We start from the raw sequence: 23,430 nt of genomic DNA on the forward strand, positions 1-23,430 counted from the left end.
ACATCACATTTCATTCTCGCATCCGCTCCTTTCCAGCCTTCCTGCCTGGGCTGTGATTGGAGAGCCTGTTTTCTTTCATAATCTGCTTCAACTGCTCCAAAACGGAACGCTTTGAGGGCTGTAGAGAAAAAGGTTGTTTTTCCTTCCATCAGTGCCATTCTGTCGAGAGGCTTCTGCGGAAGTTGAGGACAATAACTTGTGAAGTTGGGAAATTTCTCTCAAAATGCAAATATGGTCTCAGTGTCAAATCCCGGTGCAGGGCAGGTCACCGAGGTGACGCGGCAAACGCGGCCCCGCGTGTCCGCATCCTCCCGAGCACCTGAGCTGCTCTGGCAACAGACTGATCGTTTTGTTCCATATTTATTAAATCACCTCTCCTCAGTGTGCTGGCTAGAAAAAACAAAGTGCAAATTGCATGAATGATTGATCACTAAAACCATGTGCCTGTTTACCTTTCATTTTGTATTTTTATACATGAAAAAACTCCACACGCCCTCTGATGTCTAGAAAAAAGAACTGAAAATACAAGCGAGGGAAGCTTGCGGGTGCGCCTGTGGGACCAGTCGCTCCCAGTCCCGGCGCCGGGGAGGGATGCTGGGACGTGCCGAGGACGCAGGAGCGGCGGCCGGAGCCTGGATCAGCTGCCGCTCTCCGCTCCCTCAGGCGGGGGTGCCATGTGTTTCCACTTAGAAATTAATTACATTTCATATTGGATCCACCTGAGGGTTTTGTGCACTCGGTGTCTCCCTGGGGAAGATGTCCCAAGGCACCGGTTGGTTAGAAGCATCCAGCTTCTCATCCTCAGCAGCATATGGGGGAAAAACCCCATTTAGACCTGGAGTTAACAGTGGCCTTTAGCTAATGCATCGCTTTGGTGACAGGATTAGGAGAAGGAGCTACCTGAATGCTACCTGGAGGGTGAGCATGTAGCTCTGGTGTTGCTGTGTTGTTTTGGCAGTGCCCAAAATCAGTGATAAAATAGCCAGGAGACTCCCATAAGTGTTTCTCTGTGGACCAACATGTTACCAGGCTGGCTTTTGCTTGCACTTCTCTTCCTGGGAGCTGGGGGGTGATAAGGGTGGTAGAAATGAGAATGTGAGATGGGCTGATTTGATATGAGCAACCTGCAAGGCACACGGTGCGGGTGCTGGATGCTCAGCACCTGGCCAAAAGGAGCAGAGGGAAAAAAACATCCCAAATCAATTAAGCAGCCAGAGACATTTGCTCCAGCAGCATTTGTTCAAAAGCCATAAGTAATGTACTTCCCTTGACTTCAGTGATCAATGCTACTTACCCACATGCACTCCAATTAATAAAACCTTTGTTCCCTTGGCCCAGTTCCACGCTGGCTCTTCAGCATCGTGCATGGAGCAGCCCAGCCCTTCCCCGCAGCCCGTGCCAGCGCAGCCTGCACTCTGTGCTGGTGCTCGCCCAGGTCACAGCGGTGGAGAGAGACTTTTCCCCGCACTGCCTGGCCCAGGGGAGCCCGTGTGTCTGGACACAACGTGCCCAGGAGTTGCCCAGCACAAGAGCACCCAGAAAGGCTGCCCGGCCAAGCCTGGGGGGTTGGTGGAACAGTGTTCAGTGTTTGCCAGAGGCTTATTTCACCTGGGTGTCAGGATCGCTCCCCTGCCGATGGACAGTCTGAGCCGTTCAGGGCTCCACAAACCGCTTCACCTCCATGTCAGCACTTCCCTGTACCCCCCCTGTGCCAGCACCCATGTCCCCAGCCCCAAAGGCCACCAGCAGCACAGCTTGCCAGCCCTGGGGTGGGCTGAACGATGCAGACCAAGCCACATGCTGGCAAAAACTGCCGTGATGTTACGGCAATTTGCCAACAGGAGGGGCCCAAGTGGCAGTTCCTGACTGGAGAGGTGGTTGAGCTCTTCATCTCCCTTCCAGGGGCTGGAGCCTCGCTGGTGCCCATTGCTTTCATCTATGGACAAAGAATCTGAAGCAGCATCATTGCCTAGTGAACAAACGAGATTTATTTTGAGGTAACACAAATGCTGTTTTGTGGCGCTGGGATATTTAACCTTGGCCAGGGGAATGATCTTTCTGTTGTATAGCAGAGAATTAATTGTTGCAAAACCCCCAAGAGATCAGACAAGGGGAGGGCCGCCCCAAGGCGAATTCCCCGATTTCCATGGCACCGCGAGCTACTGGCCCCATCCTGGCCAGGGACCGTGTCTGGCTCCCGTGTCCAGCACCGTGCTGGGTGCTCATTCACCGCGTTCCCTGCTGTTGTGGGACAAACCGGCTTTTTGTGTCAATCTGTCTGTAGTGAGAATTCAGCGACTTTCCCTAAGTGAGTTTTTTGTGTATTTTTAATAAAGGTCACTCTGTGTTTACTGGCAAAGGCAATCAATATTGGTTCATTATTTATAAAGGATCCCACTGGTCTGTAATGACCTGCGGTCGGAGCACACGGTGAGTTTTGTTCGCAGCCTCTTCCATGGTTGGAGGGTCCAGCTGCTTCTGCCCATGCCCAGCCTGGGGGGCGCTTGATTTTAAGCCATTTCCTTGTCCCTCATGGCCCGAGATGGGAGGAGCAGGAGCCCAGAGCCCTCACCCCTTCCCTGCTGCTGCCTGGGGACCCACCAGCTCCCTCCATCCCGGGCCCCGGCTGCTCCCTGTGTGGGGACAGTGCTGCCCCTTGCTCCACCCGCAGCCCCGTCACCCCAGCACCCAGCTCCCATGGCTGCGTGAAAAACTGTGTGCTGTGACCAGGGGAGAGAGGAGAAAAAGAGACCGAAGCCCTAATAAACTTGTTTTCAGAGCAAACGAGATGGCTGCTGCTCCGCGATGCAGCCGTGGTAACCTGGTTCTACACTACCAGCTGGCTTGGGAAGAATGGCTATTTTTAGGCTCTTAATACCAGTGAAAGAAAAGGAAAAGAAGGAAAAGAAAGGAGAAGGTATAAACCCTGGAATAAACAACTGGGCTGAGTGGGCCTGGGGTGAGCTGTGGGGCACATCTGGACCTGCTCTCCCAGTGAACCCCCAGCCCAGGCCCAACCATGGGGCTCCGGGCACCCCCAGCCGCAGGCTGGTGCCTCTGCAGAGGGGGCTTGGGACGCAGCTCTGGGCTGCATGGGGACACAGGAGTGTGGGGCGGTCTCCGTGAGGGTCACACAGGGACCCGAGCACAGGGGTGGCCAGAGCCTTGTCCTGCTGCAGTGTCACCATCCCCGCTGGGCACAGGCGATGGCAGGCAGCACAAGAGGGACATCCCAAAAGACAAAGCTTTGCAGCGAGCTCCTGATGCAGCACCATGTGCTGGAGAAACCTCCCTGCCTTTGCCATAGTGTTAATGAGCCAGAGATAATTAGAGTAGATGCACATCTGGCCACAGTGTGTGGTTCCTCCTGCTCCAGCAGCCCCCCCAGCGGCTCCCAGCCCAGGTGCTCCTCCCCGGAGCCAGCAAAGGGTTCAAAGAGAAGATTTTTCCACTTGCACTATGACTCTTAATACCGGGGATGGCTCATCCTTGCTTTCAGCAGGGCAGGAACGGCCCCAGCACTGCCAAACCACAGGGACCCGCAAGCATCTCCCCCTGGCCAGGGCAGCCCCAGTTTTGGGGTGCACGGAGGGGCAGTGAATGCCCTTCAGCCCGGGTCTTCTGCAAACAGCTAATGGGGGGCAGCAGCTCAGGAGGTGCTTGTGTCACTAGTGGCATGGTTGTTTGGGCACAACTGGAGCCTTGTTCCCACAGCGAGCAAGAACTTCTGAATGTTGTTATTATGGTTATAATTTGAAGAATAAAACAAACTAGAGGGGAGAGTGAAAGTCACGACTGTTTCAGATGGAGAAAAATTAATTGATCGTCTGAAAAACACAGGGAAAGAGTGTTCCACCTCCCTCTCTTGCCCATGAAGAATAGGGAAAAGACAAAGAAAATCACACAGACACATCCAGGCTGCTGAACTCACTTTTTCCTTGGGATAAAGTAGTGCCAGAAGAAGAGGTGAGCTGCAGCGGGGCTGCTGGGAGGCCAATTTACTTTGAGTTCATTGACTTGAAATTGGGAATCCAAAAGGAAGAGAAGTTTTAAATAAAGCAAGCAAGCTCTATTTGTAGCGTGGGGAGCTGCACGGATCGTGGGGGCAGGAATGAACCACCTCGGCGATGTCACAGCTCTGAAGCCGAGCCCGTCCCACTGCGGATCTGGGATCCCAGAGCTGCTGGAGTCGCTGCTGCGGGAAGGAGCTCGGCCGATGACCCCGAACATCAGTTTGAAATAATCAGCTCGCTTCCCCTTTACCAAACAAAGACCTGGGAGGTTTGCAATGGTGAGACGGATGAATATCCCAGAACGACGTGTTGGGCCGAGCGCGCGGCTGTGCCTGAGGAAAAGCCAGCTCTCCTCACTGGCGCTCCCCATGAGCTCCCGGCTCTGCTGGGGATGCTCAGGGCTGGATTTTGGGTCCCCGCTGGGGCTGCAGCGTGGCCAGACTGCCCGGCTTCCCTCGCTCTTGGCCCCTCGGGACCCACAGGCCACTTCCCTCACTTTGGGTTGCTTTTCCAGTTGGGTTTTGGCAGAATGAACACCAGTACGAGCCTGGGAAATGCTGCTGGGACCTGGCACTGGGCTCTGAGGAGCTGCCCACCAGCAGAGGGCTGGAAGGCAAAAGCCGCAAGAAAGCCAGGCTGGTATTACAGAAAAAGGCAATTTCTGATAAATATTCAGCCCAAGCTGCCTTTGAACCTGCTGTTAATTCCTCCTTGGCCAAGTCTGTGATTGCATGTCTCAAATACCAATGTAAGAATGTATTTGCACAGCATAAACCTGATCTGCATCAACATTTTCCCCTTTGCACTTTGGTCTCATTTCCCCAGGACTCGAGGTCTGAAAAATTCACACTTGTGCAGGATTTGTCACCACATCAGGCAAAATCTCCCTTTGCGTGCTGGTCCCGGCCTTTAGCAAGAGGAGCCTCCAGCCCCCCCCAGCCAGAGCCTCTTCCCTGCGGCCTCTTCCTCTGAGTGAGAGACTTTTACAAGGGCACGAACAACGTTTTTACGGCTCTATTACGTGCTGGCTTTTTCCACCGCAGAACGCCTCACCCGGCCCCGGTCCATCGGATATCGCATCCCCCGTCACCACGGGGTTCGAGTTCCAGTAACGCCTGCGACAAAGCTGCTCTGGCCAGCGGCACTCACCCGTGAGGCTGTGTGACAAAACAATAACAATAATGATGATTAGTAATAATAACAGGAATAATGCAATAGATCTTCCCTAATTTGCACTAAATGACTGGGAGACCGGTTGTGAGTTAATGAAATCTATGGCTTAGCAACCAAGAGAGCAAACACTGGTTTGCATAGCCAGGGCAATTCATCACCAGCTGCACTTTGTTTGCTCATTTTGACAATTGTAGTTTATTCGTAATTATTGATGTTATCTCATAATGTCCCAGTAAATACATGGAAGTCGGTTTTGTAGCAGCAGCGAGGTCTCTGTAGTCTGACGCTGGAGAAATGCTCTGAAGCCTTTGTGGCAGGATTTCCCAGCCCAGGCTGGGACACCGCGGTCCCCAAAGCCCCTGGGGACAGGGGCAGCACCCGAGCCCAGCGCAGGGCACCCCGCACCAGAGCTCCCAGTGACAGGGCTGGGACACGACAGCAGAAGCCGCTGCCTGCCCTCAGGTACCTCTGTATGGCTGGGCAGCTCTGTTGTGACCAAACCACCTCCCAGCAGGCACAAACTGCCTCTGTCCCCCCGGCCCCCTCCCGGCGGTTTCCCCTGGTCCCCCGCGCATCCTCCCTGCTCCCCAGCCAGAGGTATTTTGCAAACACTAATGCATTAACAAGCTGGCAAGAGCCCCCATGAATATTTCATGTTTAACATGCCCTCGTTTCCTCCTGGTTAATGGATGCTCTCCCCATTATGTCTCCGCTTGTTTGAGCAGGATACCTTTTCAGCAGAACATAAAAGCCACTCCCCAGTGAGGTAGAGGGAAAACCGCTTAGCTTGGGGATGCAACAGCCCTGGCATGGCAGGCAGATCGGGTTTCCTCTAACAGCTCCTCTTTCCCTCTCTCAGCCCCTTTTTTTGTTTCTGCACTGAATTTTGCTGGCACATACACCCAGAAAGCCTCTCACCCCCCCGCAGCTGCTCTCGGGCAGTGGTTTGCTGGGGGATGGTGGTTTAGTGGCTTGGGTGGTGGAGGAGAAAGGCCAGTCCACTAATAAAGGGTGCTGCCCTACAGGGCTTTTTGGGCATTGTTCCCTCGGCCCCTCTTTCCCGAGGAACGTCTCCTTGGCTCAGCTCTGGCTGGGGGGCCGTGGGTCGGAAGGTGCCACCACCAGCGAGAGCTGCTGCTGCCCGGATGGGATGTGACACTCGTGTGGCAGCCAGCAGGCATCACCGCGTCACCCCAGGCTCTGCAAGACTGATGAGAGAAGATGCATTAGCTGCAACAAAGGCCAAGAAGCGTGGCAAAAAAACGAATTAATGGGACAGGAGGTTTAAAACTTTAAACACAGGCTGACAGTGGGTCCCAGTTCCTCCCAAATATGTGATTTTAGTGCATGGCTTCATCTTTCAACAGCAAAGCGAGATGCTCGAGGTTCGGCTTCCCAGCGTGCACCCAGGCGCTCGCACAGCAGCCGCATTCCCTGAGATGCCAAATGCCTTTTGGTCCCCAAAGCTTCCCCAGCTGGGTGTTCAGGCAGGTGGAGGGGCCGCAGGGAGAGCTGCTGCTGGAAAGACTCGAAAGGAATTGGTCCAGGTTTAATGAAATGTTATGTTTCACTTGCAGGGAAATACTTGTTTTGTTCTGGAGCATTAGTTTTTAAAATGTAGGATTGAAGGGCGTTTTAAAAGCAAAGGGTTTTGGAGAGAAAAATTGACACATTTCATTGCTGAAATGTCAAAGGGAAAAAAAGAAAGTTTGATTTCAAGATCTCAGGATGACCAGAACGAATGCAGAAAGTACAGAGCTGGTGCAGCTGGCTGACAAACACTTGTACTCAAACAGAATAACTTTCTATCCTGCAGGCTTTGTTAGCAGCTCGGGTGCTGTGTGACCCTCAGATCCCAGAGTGCGCCCTGTCCAGGGGGCAGAGGAGCCTGGAGCCCCCGGCCCTGCCCCGGAGTGATGCTCCATCCCACAGCCCACACGGGCCGAGTGCTCCTGCACCACACCGCTGCCACGACCGGGATGGGCAGGCACAGAGCAGGACGGCGGCTGCAATTAGTTCTTCCATATTTATACAATTATAAATTACATATAGTAGTAATGAAAACAAAGCCCGAGCCAACAGCGTGTTCCTGCCAAGCTGCCATAGAGGGACTCTGGCTCGAATTAGGTTTCCTCTGGTGACGGGGCGTTGATAGAGCCCGTGTGTGTGAGCACGGCGGGAGGGCTGCGGATGCCCCGCGCACGCTGCGGGATCGCGCTGGGGCTCCCAGCCCCGCACAGCAGCCCCGGCACGAGGATCCGGTAGTGCTGGCAAGTCCCAGGATGCACATTTGTGCCAGAGAGCCGGACTCAACACCCGCACAGCTGCTGCTGGGGAGCACCGCACTGCACTGGACATGACGGACATGACGGACGGACATGCCCATTTGACGGGCAAAAGAGCCCCGTGTCAACTCCCACACCCTCTCATCCTCCCAGCTTCATGGACATCAGGTGTCCCCAAATGTGGCACCAGAGTGTGTATCTGAGGCGTCCAGCTGTCCTAGCACTGGCTGCCAGCTGGTGCAGGGGTGTCCTGACTGTACTCTGAAATGTCACTGCTGCGGGTCCTGGGAAACCTCTGACAAAATGCACGAGGGCTCTGTAAAGAGCCACGAGTGTGGGGTCAAACCCTTCATGCAGGATTCACACATGGGACCTTCCCAGGCTGGGGACAGTTCAGTGTCCCACACAAAGGGACAAAGGCACATCCCTCTTGGTGTGGGTGCATTTTCTGGCATGTGTGTGCCCTTGATGTGGGGTGTCCCGGTGGAGGAGCTGGGCAGAGGCCACCCATGTCCTGCAGACCTTGGGGACATCGCAGTGGGTTGGTGACACCTCCCATCCATGGCTGTCCCCAGGGCTTACTGGCTGACCTTACAAGAGTTTCCCCAGCCCCAAAGCACCAGTCTGGTGCCAATGGAGACATTCTGGTGTCACCCATCCCAGTGTCACCCATCCCAGTGTCACCCATCCCCAGCCTGGAACAAGCCACTTGTCTCCAAGAGCCATGTGATGGAGCAAGATCCTGCTGGGCCCTGGGGTCCGATGCAGAGCAGCTCTCTGACGGGTGCTGGTGCAGCATGGAGTGCTCTCTGGGCAGTGTGGAGGGAAGGGGGTCCCCATGTCACCCCATAGCTGGTCACCTCCTGGCTCAGCTTGCAGATAGCCAGGCCCTGTGCCCCCTCTTCGCCCCCTCTCCTGCTCCCCCGGTTCCCTTCCACGCTTCCCCCTGCCCAACCCTTTCCTTTTACATGCAGGATTTTAATCCAATTTTTCTCAATGCAAATCTTAACAGGGAAAAACCTTGAAATCGAATCTGCAGAAGTCTCCTTTCACAGTTCAGAGATTTGATTAAATTGCAAGCTTTGTTAATATTTGGTGCGAGGGGGGAGAGAGAGGAGGTGGGGAAGAGAGAGGGGAGAGAAGTGAGTGGATCTGTTGGGGGCGACCGGAGCCTTTTCAAATCATCTGTTTACCCCCGCAGCTAAGGAGCCCATTAGCCAGTGTTCTCCTTTCTAATTCCCCATCCTGCCGTGTCCCGCAGACTGCGCTGTGTTTATTTGGAGAAGAAGAACAAAATTGTTTGTATAATTAGATCTGCTACAAGGGCTGCCCTTGAAGGGTCCCCAGCAGGAAGCTTGTGATTGCAAAGAGCCCCCCCGCACCCCACGACCCCCAACCCCAGCGGCCAACAACAACATGATCCCAGCGGGACGGGCTGCGGGGGCTCTGTGGGGTCTGTGTGCATTCCCTGCCTGCTGCTGCCTGCCCACTCTGCACAGTCCCGGTTGTGCTGTGCTGCCTGGTTCTCACCTGCATCCTGGACCAGGGATGCTCCATTTCATCCCTCACCATGGATGTTCTCACTGCATCCTGGACCATGAATGCTCTTGCTCCATCCCAGACCAGGGATGCTCTCACTGCATCCTGGACCATGGATGCTCTTGCTCCATCCCAGACCAGGGATTCTCTCACTGCATCCTATACCATGGATGCACTCACTTCATCCTGCACCACGGATGCTCTCGCTTCATCCCACATGGGAGATGTTCTTGCTTCATCCCGCACCACAAGTGCTCTCACTGGTCCCCAGGTACCAGCTCTGGCAGCACCATGACGAGCCAAAATTGCTGCAATGTGCTCCCAGCACTGCGGGGATGCCAGGCAGGTTCCTCCCGTTCCTCCCATGATCCCAGCATGAGCTGGGAAAAGTGGTTATTTTTGTAGCAGAAGTGGTGAGCAGTGAAGAGGTAAATCAGGTCTGAGTAAGATGGGCTCAGGGCCAGGCATCCCAAGCAGAGATTTGATATCTACTTACATTTCTTTATTCAAAATGTATTATTACTGAAAAAAGGAAATTTTTTTTTTTTCCCTGTGTGTTTTTTGGTAAATGGAAGAAAGTGCTTGAAAATCTATGTTTTCAGAAAAAGTTTGGCATTAAAACAGAGGTGGTTAGAAAAAAAGTGCTCATTAAGAATAGCTTAACTGAAAAAAAAAACAAGTTTTCCCCAAGAAACATTGATTTACATGTTAGAAATGAAACCTTTTCATTCTCTGTGTGGTAAAAGGCCCCAGTGTCCCCCTTTCCTCCCCCAGGGCTGCCGGGCCGGGGGAATCACCGCGATCCCCATTCACCTCCGCAAACCGGGGATGCTGCAGACACAGGGCAGGAGATGTGGGCAGGATTTCCACAGGTACCTTGTCTGCTCTTCCTCTGGCAATGTCAGTAGCTGCCCCACTGGAGGTTTAACTCATGAAAAAAACAGCTTTTGCAAATATTGCTGCCAAACGCAAAGTGTTGTTCCTGTGGTGCAAGGTTTTACGGTGTGTTTCTAAACGAGGTGTTCTGGGCAGGGTGATTGACCCACCAGGGAGCCACAACAGACGGGCACAGGATAGGACAAAGGGTGATGGTTTTGTATCGGAAGAGGGCAGATTCAGGCTGGACATGAGGAGGACATTTTTGACACCAAGACAGGTGAGAGCCTGGCCCAGGTTGGCCAGAGAGGTGGTGGATGAACCATCCCTGGAGACATCCCAGGCCAGCCTGGACGGGGCTCTGAGCAACCTGAGCTGTGAAGATGTCCCTGCTCATGGCAGGGGGGGGCACTGGGGAGCTGGGAAGGTCCCTTCAGCCCAAACCATTCTGTGATTCTGTGTGAAAATGCAGCTGAGGTGCCAGGAGATGCTCTGCCCATGTTTGGCACATTTAACCACACCATCTTCCACCACCTGACTTCAAACACTTCCTAAATAACCGAAATAAATAAAAAGGCTCACCGGGCTCAGTGCGGATGACTACTTGTGACGTTATCACAGCTCAGAGGCTCCAAACACAGCGTTTCCCACCCGAGCATCCCCTCTGCCGTGGTGGGAGCAGCTGTGGATCCCGGCCCTGGACAGGCACAGGCTGTGCTGCTGGGACCTCATCCTGCCGCAGAGCAGCGTCCCCATGCGCAGGGTGTCCCAGGGCTGCCGGCAGCAGCACCCAGCACCCCGAGGGCAGGAGATGCGGCTGGAGGGAGCAGGAGCCCTCTGCGCCAAACCGTCTCTCCCCTCGTCTCTCTTCCTCCCCGGAGGTGGGTGGAAAGCAGAGGCCACGTGAGCGGTTTAATGGAGCAGAACTTGGCTTTAATCTGTTTCCATAAATGTTTACGATCCCCTAATTATTAACATTTAATGCCATATTAATTCATTGATGGGCTTTCATTTTTGTTTTTAATGGCTCGGCAATTTTTGCTCTCCCCTTTTGCTCTTTTGTTCTGGGAAGGAAGAAAAGGCGGCCGCAGGCAGCGGGTTGTGCGGGGACCGCGCCGCCGCCTCTGCAGCTCGGCAGGGACAGCGGCCCCGGGGACACACAGCCACCCATCCCTGTGCCGGGGGCCAGGGCTGCGAGAGGAGAGGGTCCCCCAGCCCGGCATCCCCCTTACTGCGGGGCAAAATGGGACTGGAAATGCTTGCAAGCTTTGGATTGAGCTGGGGACATGGTGGGAATTGCAGCGGGAGAATCTCGGAGGAAAAGCCCTGGGACAGAGAGCACTCCTGGTTTTTAAATGCTGTTTATTTGAAGTGTCCCGCTGAAATGCTCCCAGCGCTGCCCAGCTAGCACACGTCCCTCCCGCCGTCCCCCGCCTGTTGCTCCGCTGGCTGAGATGTTTATTTAAGTGTCCTGAAAACTTTATCTGGAAATCAGTTCCATTCTCTTTCCCTTGTCCGCCTTTCCACTTTCTTTTCCTCCCATTCATCACGTTGAAAAATGACCCGTTTTCTCTCCCTAGCTGGATGCCTCCTCCTCTTCCTCCTCCCCCTCCTCCTCCTCCTCCTCCTCCCGCGCTGCCCGCGGCGGGCAGCTCCCTGACAGAGCGGGCTGCCCGCTAATTAATGGTGCTGCCCGCTAATTAATGGTGCTGCTCTGGGGAAGTCACAACTACATCCCCGGGAGGGAGGGGGGTGACAGATGGTCCTTCTCACACCAGGACGCGGCGCGGTCCCCGGGCAGCGCTGCGGTGGGGACGGCGGGACCCGCCCGGCCATGGCACCGCATGGAAGGAGAAGCGGGAGATCCTGGCGCGGGGTTTCTCCCCACCTGGGCCGCGGTGCTGGTCACCACTGAGCATCTTCTCACCTGGCCCCCGCTCCAGCTTCCCACAGCGGGAGAATCAATTAGCTAAAACCAAACCATGAAACAATTATTTGTCCACTTCCCAACCTCATTTGGGAAACATAAAAAGACACACTTACTTCAGGCTGACGTGCGAATGCACATGATGTCTGCGTTTCCATGACTAACTTCATCTGCACAGAGAACCCCCTCCCCTTCCCCCTTCCCACCCCCATCTGCTCCCCACACTGTGCCTGGCCGGTGACAGCAGGGAAAACAGCAGAAAAAAAGGAGAGAAAGACGGGAAAATGCACAAGAGCTCTGGAAAGAAAATGTGTGGCAGGAGTTGGAAATTTCTTTTTCTCTGTAGGGCTCTGTCACCTCGGTGTGCAAACTCAGCTCTGTAAAGCCGGGATTAGCAGCTCCGGTGTGCTGGACTGAGCCTGGCCACCCTGTCCCTCCCTGCTCATCACCCCAGCGCCTTCCTCCCGATGTGACCTCACTTGCCCATTCAAGCCCTTGCTCTGCAGGCTGGGTGCTGCGGTACCACCTGGGAGTCCCTGGCGGTATTTGCCTGGGAAAAGGTGCTGTAAAACCTGACAGAGGTATTAATTTTCTCAGTGACAAGCAGACATCCTTCACCCCAGCCTGTCCTCCCTGCGCTCCCCAGGCTAAGCCTGAGACCCATCCCCACTTCTCCGCTCAGCCTCTCTGCCAGGCACGTATGGATTCTGGCATCAGCTCCCACCATGTCCTGCCAGCCCTGCTGGCCAGCGGGGTGCCGGGAAGGATGGGACCGGGGACGCCCATGCTCATGGTTAGGCTCCTAAACTGTATAAAATAATAGATACTAGTGGAATTATTTTTAGAAGCTGTGAATTGCTCTTGCACTTGTAAGGGAGCAGAGCTGGGGAGTTGGGGTACGCTCTGCTGAGCACCTGCATGGTGAGCAGCTCTGCCTGAGGGCTCTGCAGACAAGGACCAGGGACCGGGGCTGGGGACAAGGACCAGGGACCAGAGCTGGAGACAAGGACTGGGGACCAGAGCTGGGGACAAGGACTGGGGACCAGAGCTGGGGACAAGGACTGGGGACCAGAGCTGGGGACAAGGACCAGGGACCCGGGCAGGGAACAAGGACCAGGGACTGGAGCCAGGTGGGGCAGCCCCTTCTGCAGGGGGCACAGACACAGGCACACTCGTGTCCCATGAACTTGCCTCCCCTGCTCCTGCCCCCAGCACCCCAGCCATGTTCTGGAAAAAGCTCCTGGGACTCTCAGTAAACAGAGGCAAAGGCGCAGCCTTCACAATGAAGGGCAGTGTCAGATCCTGCCTGAGATACCCTGCGTTTGGAAATGCTTTCCTTTCCCTTGATCATACTTTGACTCTTTAACTGCACTTTTCCTGCAGTTTTTCTCTGTGTCAGCAATTAATCTATTGCTCCTAATAAGGAAGCATGAATTTCCTTGGGAAGAAAGTCAATCGGTTGTGTTGAGTGCGAATTGGAGCCCAAGTGGGATGCGAGCGGCTTGGGGCCCAGAGGCTTCGCAGGGCACACCCGGAGGGTCCCCATGGTCCCCACGAGTACAGGAACTGCTTGTGGGATGGAGGTGACCATGTAGGTTATGACTTGGTATTATTATGCAGCAGGTTTTTAGGAATGCAGATGGCTACCTACATAGTTGCACATTTATTAGGGCCATTAGATTAATGTATTCTTGCAGCTATTTATCAAACGGGCCCCTACAGACAGAAGAGTTTTAGGGGCTGCAGGCGGCTGCTCTCACCCCCTGTGCCGTCAGCGCTTGCACAGAACACCCCGGCAGGGATGGCTGCTGTCACATCTGGGCCCCTCCAGCTGTGTTCTTTACAGTTAAAAAAATAACTGTAATTGCTGTTAGACAAAGTTTTATGCAGGGCAGCAGGGAACTCTCTGTTTTATCTGATCCATCCCTGCTGTCCCACCCTGCGGTCAGTCAGAGGGCAGCCAGAGATTGGGGGGGAAAAGCCCCCTGGGATGCCCAGCCCCTGCACCCCAGAGAGGGTCAGCCCTCCCCATGCAGCCCCCCGTCACCCAGCAGATCCAGCTCCGCCTGTGCCACCCACCCCTCCTTTCTCCTCCTTTCCACTCGTGACTGCTGTTACCTCTGGCAGGTTTTGTCTCCTGTGGGGTATCTTGGTTTTCCAGCTCTGACTTGCCCATCTACCCATGTGCAGGCAGAGCTGGGGCTGGTTTGCAGACCTGGGATCCAAGTTCGCTGCATCGTCTCTGCCGAAGGCTGTGGGAGGAAAGAGCAGCTCAGTCTGTGGTAGGACAGGGAGAACGGTCCAGAGCAGGAGAGACTTGGTACTTGAAGGAAATCAGCTCAATTACAGAGAAGCTCTGGAAATCAGAGCTCAACTTAGGTAGGGAACAGAAAAGTCCCCATTACTGGGATCCTCACAAAGGAGCCCCGGTAACAGACACCCACCTGTCCCACGGCAGGGAAAGTTCCCAGACACGTAGTGGGGGACACCAGCCATACCCGTCCCCTCTCCCGGAGAGGCACAGGTCACGTTTACGAGGTCTGTGAAGGGTGAGCAGGGGAGTGGAACAAGGATGGAGCCCACTGGTGGGCTGGCTGGCTTCGGGCTCACCTGCTGGCCCCTGGCATCCCCATCAGCCCTCTGGCATCCCTGCCAGCTCCCCAGCATCCCCACCAGATCCCTGGGATCCCCACCAGCCCCTGGTGTCCCTGCCAGCCCCCGGTGTCCCTGCTAGACCCCGGTGTCCCTGCTAGCCTCCCAGCATCCCCACCAGATCTCTGGGATCCCCAGCAGCCCCCCAGTGTCCCTGCCAGCCCCCAGTGTCCCTGCCAGCCCCCGGTGTCCCTGCCAGCCCCCGGTGTCCCTGCCAGCGCGGGCAGCGCTGACAGTGCTGGTCTGTGAGGCGCAGATGCAGCCACTCGACACGCGACGCCCGGCTCCTTCAGCCCCCGCACGAGCCCGCACTCAAAAATGCTGATACCAAGTTTGATACCAAGTCGGCTTTAATGGGAAGATTATTTGCAAGTCTTTTCCTGGCAGCAACAGCAGCAGCAGCAACAACAACAGTCTCTCTGCAAAGAGCTGAAAAGCTGCCAGGCAGATTTTCGAGTGAAAAGATGTCAATAAAAGAAAATTCGCCATTTCACAGCCCCCTCCACATCTCACCAAGCAGCTGCAGCAAACGCTGGCACTTTTGTGTTTCTCTTTGCAGAGCTCTGTGCCCATTTCTTGTATCTCGAGTCCACCACCTCTTAATTTCACCATTGAAAGCCGCAGCCCGGGGGGGGCGGCAGCTGGAGCCCCCCTGAGTCACGCTCAGGGCCTGGTGGGGAGCAGGGTCACCCAGCAGGGGAGCCCCAGAAAATGGAGCAGTTTGGAGCAACCCCCCCACGGGACTGAGACCCCTTTTCCCGGGGGCGGGAAGAGCTCTGCCCCTGCTGCGCTGTCAGAGCAAACGTTCTCATGGCCAGCACCGTGCTCGCTGAATGGGAAGGTCCTTGTGGTGACTAGATCATGAAAACTAACAAGCCCTCCCACTGAAGTAACAGGACAGCGGTTAATAAATTAGACGTGCTTAAGAACAGTGGGCAGGCTGGAAACAGGATTTCACCCGCGAGTCTCACGGGGAGGCTGACGGGAAAGCAGAAGGGTGCAAAGCGCTCTTGCAGATGTTCTGTGGTGGCACAAGGTGTCCCCTGGGGAGGGCATGTCCTGGGGAGGGAGGGACAGGAATGGGAAGGACCTTGCCAGGTGCCACTCAGACCCCTCCCTGCCTTGGGACAGGGCTTTTTCCTGATAAAACCCATAAAGGGACGAGTTTGCTCGAGTAACTGCAATGAGGCCTCCAGTGCGGCGCTGGGGTGGTGCCAGTGCACCAGAGCAATGCGGCAGCGGGGATTTCCTCTGGTTTTCAGGAGAATGCTCATCTGCTTGAGCTGCCCCTTCGCCGGGCATGGGTGTGAGCTCAGCCCCCCAGCTCTGGGTTTCACCCCACAAGTCCCATCCTCAGCGCCTGTGGACAAACCCCACGTGTGCTCGGAACGGGGGAGCACAGCAGATACCCCACAGCCAGGGGCTTTGGAACACAGACATATTTAAATGAAGTGCTCCAATCTTTATCCTTCCTCCTAATTTAAAAACAAGTGAAAGGTGTCCAGGGAGCATTTAGGAGGATGAGAGACATAAGCGCTAACAGAAAACGCTTCCTATATAGGACAGAATTAACATGAAGGACTCAGCACGTGGGTGAGACAGGGTGCACAGCAGAAATCACGGGAATCAGCGGTTTGCAGGGGTGACCGGAGCACCCCCCATTCACCAGAGAAGAGACGTGGGTGCTCTGAGTGTGCAGAGGAGGAACCTGCATTTCCCTGGTGAGGGAAACACCGTTATTTTGGGTTCTGCTTTGGTCTTGAGTACGGTCTGCTGGAAATTTGCTGTTTAGAAGTGCCAAAGCCTCACTTTAGTTTGTTTAGTTCCGCCTCCGCCGCAGGGTCACCGCCGCCTCCTGGCCCGGTGCCGCTCGGCACCAACCCCAGCCTTGGCCATGGGACTCGCCGGCTCTCGCTGAGGCACCTGACACTGGATGCTGCAAAACACTCGTAAAGGAGCTGGGCTGTGGTGCTGGTCCCCAAAGGTGACATCCCTCTGCGGCAGGTGAGTCTTGGGAAAAGGCCCCCCCGCCCTGCTCGAACACGCACGGGGGGCCGTTTTCAGGCAGATCCCCTGTGTGCTGGTCAGGATCCGTGGGCTGAAATCGGGGTGATCCTGGTAAGAACCCAGTTCGAATGAAAGCACTCATGGCCATGAACCTGGCAAACAGCATTTGGAGCTCTATAGCAAAAACAAAACAGACCCAGACGGCACATATTTTCTTTCCTTTGAAAGGAAAAACACAAAGTTAAAGGATTTACCCCCTCCCCCCCCTTTTTTTAGAGGAATTAAAACAAAAATTCACATCTGGAATGACAACTCCTAACCCTACCCTGTACCCCCCAAATTAATCAGGGCCTGTAATGGAAATGCTGACAGCTCATAACTCCAACCTTTCAAACACAGCTCTGGCATTAACCTGCCCCGGAGCCCTCGCAGAGCGGTGCTGAGCCCAGCACTGAGAGAGACGCAGGCAGAGCCCTGGCAGCTGGGGATGGGGTTTGTCCCCTCTGTCCATCCAGGGCCACCGTCACCTCCTTCTTCACCATGGGGCTGCTCCTCTGGGCACCACAGGCAGCCCCTTGCCTGCTGCTGGCACCCCCGTGCCCCCCACCCCAGCTCGGCTCAGATGGCAGCTGGGTCCCTTGGCAGGGTGCCCACAGTGCTGGTGCGCTGCTGCTGACACTGGCTGTCCCCTGGTCCCCATGCCCACCCAGGACATCCAGGATGACCCTGTCCTGCCACGAGCTGGGGCTTTGGGTGATCCCCCTGCCTGGGGCTCGCTGCCTGCACTAAACCTGACATGTTCTTTCCCTCCAAAGCTGCTGGTCCCTTGCAATTGTTTAAACTTTGGTAGCATTAATGTACAAGCTGTAAAAATAGAACCCGATGCCAAGAGACCCATCTAACACGTCTTTGAACTGCAGGCTGGGCTGACGGCAGCTGCAGGTCGCTCCCTCCATTCCCTCCCCGGGGTGACCCAGTGCCGTGGAGCGGGGGGCTCAGCGCCCGGCGGGGAGGTGTCAGGATGGGGACATGGATGCGGCGATTCGCAGCCTGCGAGGCATCCCGAGCAGAGCGGGGGTGGAGGTGAGCACAGCCCGGGCCACGCCGCCCATGTCTCGGGGCTGGCTGGGGTTGGATTTGGGAGGTAGGAGGTCTGGAAAAGTGGGGTATGTGGGGCAAGGGCTGAACAAAAGCTCTGGGGAGGGCAAGGGTTGGTTGCAGCATAGATGCTCCAGCAAACAGCTTGGTTCTCATCATGCCAAAACGTCCTCATCACTGGGGACAGTGCAGTGACACTGTCACCTGTGGCTGCATGGGGATCCCTGCATGGGCAGCAGCCCCCAGCCCTGCGCCAGCAGCTGGAAATAGAAACCTCTATTGTTTTCCCACCTGTCCGAGTTACAAAGGGCCAAATGGATTTTCACGAAATGTTATTAAAAAATGAAAAGGGGTTGGCTTCCGGGCCAAGGCCCCATTTGCCAAGTCAGCCCCAGGCGAAGTTTTATGACTAAGTATGTAATAAAACCCTTTGAAAGAGGGGCTTAGGGCCAGAGTCTCCACAGACCCTCTCCACTCCAGATCAGCACATGGTGGGTTGCACTGCGTTCAGATCCTGCTCAGTCCTCTTCTGACGGCATTTTTCCACGACAGGGACAAAATCCCCCTCCAGACAGACGTGCTGCTCCCTGCAGCGTTACGCTCTCCTGCTGGGAGGTGTCGTGGGGGGGCCTGGGCAGCATCACCGGGGACAGAGGGGACAGAGCTCCAGACATGTGCCAGGACAGACCAAGTGGTTTGGGAAGGTTCTCGGGGACTGGACTTGAACAGGGCCAGCTGAACATGAGATGGATACCAGTGTCACATATATCGTATGTGGCACACACGTGCTCCCTGTGAGCGTGCTCCATAAGCACAGGATTTTCGTGTGCAAATCTTAGCTTTGAATAATCTGTAAATAATGTTCTCATTATTTTGCTAGCTCTAATTAGGACAATGGGGGAAGAAATTAAGTATTTAGGCTGACTCCCAGAGAAACTTCATAGAGCAGAGCAACTCCATAGACTTGAGAACAGTATCCTAAGGGGAGTGATGGAAACCCTGAGCCGTTTAAATTTAGACTGGAGGGAGCCCTGGGGATTAATGCACAGGCCTGGAGTGGCCCGTGGAGGGTAGGGGAGAAGATAAAAAGGCCTTTTTCATTCCTCTCCGTGCCATTGCAGCGAAGCGCCACAGGGCAGGCTGCAGATTTCGCTTTCCTGCACCATATTGCTGCTCTGGCTGGAATCTTGTGCTTCGCTCTTTTGTGATCGGGGTTTAAATTGGCGTTTAACAAGATCACTACAGCAGAGTAATGAGACGTCACGTTAGTGCTGCAAATACCGATCTGCAGCTGAAAACTGTGTGTGTCAATTGACGGCTTTGTTTCCCCAGTTGTCTTGTTAGATGTCAATCACAGGGCTGTACGAGCCTCGCGAGCAGACAGCTCCGAGTGCCAGGGCTGGGGGTGCGAGCGAGGGGGTTACAGGTGGTACTGGGAGTTAATTACAGAGGGAGAATGGCAGGAGCTGCTGTTGGACGCTGCGCCGGGGGGAGCTGGTGGGAGACGCCGGCAGCTGAAGGGGCAGCTTTGGGCAAACCTGGGTGCAGGCCGGGCTGGGGCCGGGGCTGTGACATGGGGACTCGACCCCCTTTTCCTTTTCCTTTTCCTTTTCCTTTTCCTTTTCCTTTTCCTTTTCCTTTTCCTTTTCCTCTCCCTCTCCCTCTCCCTCTCCCTCTCCCTCTCCCTCTCCCTCTCCCTCTCCCTCTCCCTCTCCCTCTCCCTTCCCTCTTCCCCTTTCCCTTTCCCTTTCCCTTTCCCTTTCCCTTTCCCTTTCCCTTTCCCTTTCCCTTTCCCTTTCCCTTTCCCTTTCCCTTTCCCCTTCCCCTTTCCCCTTCCCCTTCCCCTTCCCCTTCCCCTTCCCCTTCCCCTTCCCCTTCCCCTTCCCCTTCCCCTTCCCCTTCTCCTTTCCTCTTTTTTCCCTAACTGACTGGGAAGAGCACTAGTGGATGGTTGGGAAGTCCTGCGGATGAGCTGTTGGTGGATCCACGGGGATCAGACAGCCGAAGGGTTTGTCCTGTGGGAGGATGGCTGCACTGACCAGCTCACCCCGTGCACATTTGCAGAGCGGAATGCATATACTGAAGCATCTCCTGCCCGTCCACCTCTGCTCGTTCTCCCCTGGGCTCACACCAGCCCATTGCTTTGGTAGGATTTTCGGAGGTCCTGCCTGGGAAGTCCATTGGGCAGACTGAAGGAGACATTCCCCTCCTTGGGGACCCCAGGCTGCTTGAGCCACCGCTCAGCGCTTCCCACCCATGGAGTGGCCCTGTGAAAATGTTTTGAGAAGCAGCAGCAGCAGAGACTTCATCTCTCTAACTCGAAAAATATGTGGGAAAAAATCATTGTGTTAAGATGAAACTGGCAGGGGATGGCAATTCTGCTTCTCAACAATTTCAAAAGCTTGAAATTGATTATTTTTTTCTGCTGGAAACAAAATGTGACCTCCTGTAAGGCCTCGCAGAATGGGATGGTGTCGAAACATCCATTTCCAAATCAGAAGAATTGGGGTTTTGATTTGTGAGCATCTGCCTCCCTCTCTCCATTCGGAGGTGACCGCAGGGTCCTTGGCCTGACCTGTTGAAAATGGCACTGAAATCAATGCAGCTCCAGGAGAGCTCCCGAAACCCTGTGCTTGGGCACAAAGAGACTCCATCGAGAACCGCTCCCCCCAGCTGGTTGTGGCAGAGGGGGGGACACGGCTGAAGTGGGGGCGGTAACCCCCCTTGCCATGGCCAAGGGGTGCGGGGGGCACACGGCAGCCGCTCCCCCAGCCAAGGGAGAGGGGAAGCGAGTGTTTGGGATTGTTTGGCGCAGAAGGGAACGAGCTGAAGACAATGTCAAGCTCTGTAAATATTTATCAGATGAATGAGAGCAGGGGTTTGAAACGTTAGACAGCTGAGAAATGGCTGTTTTAATAATTCTCCTGATAAATTAAAACTTAGGGTCAGGGGAGGAGGGGAGTTGTTTAGAGATTCGGGGCTTGAGAAGCTGTCCCGGGCTGAGATGGGGCCACAGCCGACGAGCTTGGGCCTTCGTCCTGGGGGACGAGGATGAGGAGCAAAGTGCCTCTTGTCCCTCGGGATGCCAGGGCTGCTGCAGCTCTCTGCTGTCCCCCATGGTCATGGCATGTGCAGGGCTGTCACAGGGACGCAGAAGGGAAAAAGGCCAAATTCCCATTGTTTGCACCTAAAATTCAGCCTGCAGTCAAGCACAGGGGGAATTTACAAGCAGAGCTCTGGTTCCGCCACTCCCGACGTTCAGCTTTCCGTGTTGTCTCCATGAAGCGTCCAAAGCTCCATGCTGAGGGGATGTAGGACCAGACTGGTCCCCACCTTGCAATCCTCCCTCTGCATCCCCCTGGACCCTGGGAGCCCAGGATGGGACACTGGGGCTGGGACACCGGGGCTGACTCACGCTTTTGGGGGGCACAACCAGCTCCTGGCAGGGAACAGCCCAAACTGCAGCGCTGGGGCTCTGCAGGTGAGCGGGGGGAAGCTCAGCTTCAAATAGTTTGCTTTCAGATGTGTTTGCAACTTTGGAGCCTGCACGTAGAGTTGATTAATTGCTGAGGATCTTGGAAGGGTTGTTGTTTTTTTTTTTTTATGGAAAAAAAAAAAAGAAATAGTGTTATTTTAAACAAAACTTTGCAGTTCCCCTTTAAAGGAGACATCTGGGCCCAATGTGGCAGGCAGGGAAGAGGCAGTGAGAGCAGGGATGGTCCCAGGGAGATGTGTGCACGGGAGGAACACTGTCACAGGGGGACGTTCAGCAGGCAGATCCCCTCTGTTTGCAGAGCTCAGACCCGGGCACAGGGCTCCTCTGCAGCTCCCAGGCGAGAACCCTTCAGACATAAAAAGCCATAAGGGCATTTATGAACAGTAGTGCTCTGGGTTCACCAGGAACACTCATATTCCTGCCAGATAGGCAAACAGGAGAAAAATATGGGGGAGATAAACCTTCCCGCCTCAGCTCCTAAAGCATCCTCCAGCTCCCTGGAGTGGGCAGAAATCTCTCATCTGTGCAGGCTGCCCCATCAATGTTCTTTATGGGATGTCTTGGGCCTTTCCTGCAGCATCTGGTAGCAGCGCTGGGAGGGATGGACGTTCAGACAAAGTGCAGCTCCGGTCTGGCCCTTTATGGCAGTTCTTAGGCTCCTGTATTATCTTGGATTTGGGGCAAGTTGGAGCACAGCTGAGACAGAGGAATAAAGCAAGGCTTTTTTATTTATTTGTCTTTTAATGCTCTGCCATATTCACCTTTCAGGAAATTCCCGTCTGCCTCCAAGTCGCAAGCGTCTTTCCTGGGCTCTGCGCGCCGGCTCCACATGGTTTCGCTTTCCTCACCAGCAATAATAAATCTGTTAGTGAAAGCGGCTGCGGGAGGTGTCTGCGGGCCCGTGGCAAAGCCTCCATCGCCTGCGCAGGATGTCGGTGTCAGCAGCTTGCAAATCCCGCTCCCCCCGGGGCCAGGGGCTGGGGGCCCAGGACAGGGATGCCTATTGGGACGCATTGCCAGAGGGTTGCTTTGAGGGGGAAAAACTCCTCCAATTAACTTAATTAACAGCCCGATCCCCTGTGTCCAGGCTGCTGGGAGCTCCTGCACTGGTCACCCAAGCTGGGGACAGGGCGATGTCCCTGCCTGGGGACCACAGGAGCAGCACGAGCCCCCACCCAGAACAGCAGCCGAAAGCTTTCCTGGGAACGAGAGGCCATTGCCCAGCTGGGCAGCACCAGCTGCCAGGTCTCGGGAGCCGTTCCCCCCCACGTGGGCCTGGGAACACAGAATGCTGCTGGGTTCTCCTCGTGGTGGATAACTCCTCAGCTCCAGCAGTGAGAAACATGGAGCCTCAGTTAATTGAAAGCTGAGATTAACTCATGACCCCATGACTCTGGGAAATGGCACTTTAATAAAACTGATAAATAAAATAAGCTTTCTGATAAACATCACTTTTAAAAAATGCAACACCATTGTTTTCCCTCCCTCCCGCAGCCCCCAGGCTCAGGTGTGGCCCAAGGGGGCCGGAGGGCAAAGATGGGGAACAAAACGAGGAGGTTACCGGCTTTTCCTGGCAGAACCCGCCTGTGGTTTGCTGGGAGGCTGGCAGGTGCTCCGAGCTGAGGCTGCGAATCTGAAAAGGGCTCCCTGGATTTGAAGAAGACATTGTTATATTTTATTCATGTAGATCTTGTTGATATCTCATGGAAATGATTTTGGCTGTGCTCATGGTTAAGTCTGGAAGTGCTGAGATAGAAGGGTGAATGCTTTTCTCATGCCAAGCAGAAACTGGAAAACTCCGGGCTGCCAAGCCCCCTCTTTGCTCCCCGTGCCAGCTCTGGCAAAGGCGGCGCAGGGTGTGCTGGGCTGGAGTTGCCTTTTCTGCACCAGCATCCCCAGAATGGGGTGAACCCTGGCAGAAGGCTGGACCCTCATGTCCCCCCGGTGACAGGGTCTCCGTCTGCGGTGTCCCAGGTCAGAACCAGCTCTGCGGGGATGCTCGGGGGGTGGCAGGATAGTGACACCGAGTGATGGTGACACTAAGAAGCGGTGCCTCGGCTCTCCTGCGGGAGCAGGGCACAGGTCCAGCCCATGCTCAGTGATACACAACTCCGACTGCCTTCATCCCCTCCTCCTCCTCCTCCTCCTCCTCCTCCTCCTCTTCCCAGCACCACGGCCCTTTCCTCCCATCTAACGCTCTATTCTCTGGGCTCTCCCAACTGTCCCCTTTCCCAAATCTACACCCTTGTTCCAGCTGAACATCTGGGATGCTCACGAAGGGCTGATGCAGGAACCAGCCCGTGGTAAACGGTCCTTCCCTCTGCTCCGAGCTTTGATCCATCTTGCATAACCAGTGAGCTCTGC

General features: G+C 55.1%; 1 long non-coding RNA gene across 1 annotated transcript; it reads right to left on the minus strand.

Moving 5' to 3' along the window:
• Positions 1-5,009: 5,009 nt before the first annotated feature.
• On the minus strand, positions 5,010-10,736 carry LOC135580668 (uncharacterized). The gene is made up of 2 exons (XR_010475556.1): positions 10,469-10,736; positions 5,010-5,170 (listed from the first exon to the last, which is right to left on the minus strand). It is a non-coding gene; the product is annotated as an uncharacterized LOC135580668 (long non-coding RNA).
• Positions 10,737-23,430: the final 12,694 nt, after the last annotated feature.

This window comes from Columba livia, chromosome 12 (assembly GCF_036013475.1).
Source record: "Columba livia isolate bColLiv1 breed racing homer chromosome 12, bColLiv1.pat.W.v2, whole genome shotgun sequence".
Taxonomy (NCBI): Eukaryota; Metazoa; Chordata; class Aves; order Columbiformes; family Columbidae; genus Columba; species Columba livia.